At 33.9% G+C, this 2,719-nt stretch overlaps 1 protein-coding gene across 3 annotated transcripts in view; it reads right to left on the reverse strand.

Annotated features, from left to right (window-relative positions):
* Nucleotides 1-2,719, reverse strand: part of LOC110036203 (bifunctional aspartokinase/homoserine dehydrogenase 1) — a 59,540-nt gene that overhangs the window by 55,920 nt on the left and 901 nt on the right. The gene's annotated exons all lie outside the window — the stretch shown is intronic.

Below are 2,719 nucleotides of genomic sequence, written 5' to 3' on the forward strand. Positions count from 1 at the left end.
TTACAATCTTTACAATCACGACGATCTCTTCTTCTCATAAGAAGATAATCAATTTGTGTTTTATTAGATCCACTCTTATAAGTAATAAGATGTTCATCCCTTTTCTTGAATAAAGTATTAGTAATAACAAAATCAAACGCTAAAGCAAAATCTAAAATAACTTTACCTTCTTCATTAGTTACTCCAAAACCGTAGCCACCATGAATATTTCTGAAATCTTCTACCACTCTACCGACATGTCCATTTAAATCTCCTCCAATAAAAATTCTTTCTTCAAGAGGTATCATTTGTATTAAGTCTTCTAAGTCATTCCAAAATTTATCTTTAGACTCTGTATCTAAACCTATTTGAGGAGCATAAACACTTATAATATTAAAAATCTTAGTATCAATGATAATCTTAAGGGCTATAATTCTATCACCAACTCTATTAATTTTTACAACATTATCTTTCAAACTCTTATCTATAATTACACCTACACCATTTCTAGTGCGACTCTTACCAGAATACCAAAGTTTAAAACCTAAATTATCAATCTCCTTAGCCTTTTCTCCCACCCACTTAGTTTCTTGAATACATAAGATATTAATTTTCCTATGAATCATAATATCAACTAATTCCATTAATTTACCATTGAGAGTGCCTATATTCCAAGATCCTATCCTAATATTAGTTTCATTAGTTTCATGGACTAACTTCTTTACCCGCATTCGCCCGTAATGTGGGAACCCTTGCTTATTTAACACTACACCCGCGCCCGGGTGTAGTGGCCCTTGCACACTTTTCACTGTATTCAGGCTATATAGCGCGTCGCTTCCAGGGGACGCCCTAGCACTTACACAATGATCAAAAGGATTCATGTCATGATTTCACCGACAAGTTTTACGCTGGCTGTCGATTACCTAATGCAACCCTCCACTTTTCGACAAGTTTACCTAAAGAAGCCTAAAGTGACAAAAAAGAAACTCACTTGAAGACATTTGGTTGATTTGCATATGTACATGTTGATGCAAAGTCCAGAAGTAAACTTGACTCGAAATTTGTAAAGTGCACTTTCATTAGGTATGAACCAAATGAATTTGGGTACAAATTCTGAGACTATTAGAATCAAAAGTACATTAGGAGTATGAATGTCACTTTCAATGAAATTAAAATGTAAATGGACAATATCATAACTTAGGATTGACCGTCAGTTACTTATGAAGGGTCCAAGTAGGTTGAGATAGAAGATACTGGTAATCATGATGAAGGAGAAAGAAGAAGTGTTCAATCAGATGAAGCACAGAAAGTTTCTCAAACATCTGCTACTTAAGTCGGGAGGTCCAACAGAGTTACTCGATTGACACAGATGTATTCTCCTTCTTTGTATTATTTTTTGCTAACAGATAGTGGTGAACCAAAGTGCTATGATAAAACTACTCAAGTTGAAGATTCAAAGAAGTGATAGTTTATCATGGATGTCAAGATGTAGTCTTTAATGTAAAATCAGACATGGAATTTGGCAATATTACTAGATGACAAAAGAGCTTAACACAACAATTGAGTTTACAAGCTGAAAAAAGAGTTAGATGGAAACAATTGCTATAAGGAAAATCTTATTATTAAAGGAATTCAACAAAAAGAAAGAGTGGGCTACACCGAGATTTTTTCTCTTATGATGAAGTTGATAATTGTTAGAGTTATGCTGGCAGCAAAGGATGGCATACCCATGTCAAACAACTGCATAACCATGTCGCGGATTCGTTTCTTCCACGTTGTCTTCTCGATTAAATGAACTGATTATGCCTCTTCTAAACATATCTACGTTGTCGAAACAATTTTCTTTGGATTCGGTTCATAAGTTTTGATTTGAGCGATGATGGTTATAATCTCGCATGTGTTATTTCTCGACAGGATTTCTCCATGAAGGTGAATTGTTGAGTAGGAGATTTTGGTGCAAGGGCTTTCCATTCTGAGGTTGAGAGGAAAGTTTGGAACGAAGTTCTGTAAGTTCCAATGACTATAGAAAGAAGATTTGAGTGCATATATTTGTACGTTTTTCTCATTTATAGTGAAGTTTTGGTGTGGTATAGCTCTATAATTTTTTCTCGTTCTCAAATTTCTCTACGTTAAACTCTGATATACTTTTCTTAAATTACCTTATTGTGTTTTTGTTCAATTTTTTGCTCTGGATTTTTCGAATCGGTGTTCTATTTTTCAGGTGATGATTTCTATTGTGAACCAATCGAAGCCCCAAACAATTCTCAATCCCAACAAAATTCCTCAACACTATTATTTTGCAATGAAATTTGTTTTCTTATGAATACAATTCTTCATCCATGATATAGACTTATAACTACATATCTCAGTTCATGAAAGAATGGTGATGAATAGTTCCACTATGAGGAATCCCTTATAAAATATCCATTCTAATTTCAATGTCTAACAACCACGGAGAAAATTTATTTAAAAAATCCTTTAAGAATTCTTATAGGGAATTCCATATCTCCATGCATATGAATGGTGATGAATAGTTCCACTATGAGGAATCCCTTCTAAAATATCCATTCTAATTTCAATGTCTAACAACCACGGAGAAAATTTATTTAAAAAATCCTTTAAGAAATTCTTATAGGGAATTCCATATCTCCATGCATATGAACTCCATGATAACAGCCCTCGTAATGTGCCAATGAACCCCGCCAACCAACAGGCCACTGCTTGTGGCATATATATATAT

The sequence above is a fragment of the Phalaenopsis equestris genome, unplaced genomic scaffold, assembly GCF_001263595.1.
Source record: "Phalaenopsis equestris unplaced genomic scaffold, ASM126359v1 Scaffold203729, whole genome shotgun sequence".
In the NCBI taxonomy this organism is placed as follows: Eukaryota; Viridiplantae; Streptophyta; class Magnoliopsida; order Asparagales; family Orchidaceae; genus Phalaenopsis; species Phalaenopsis equestris.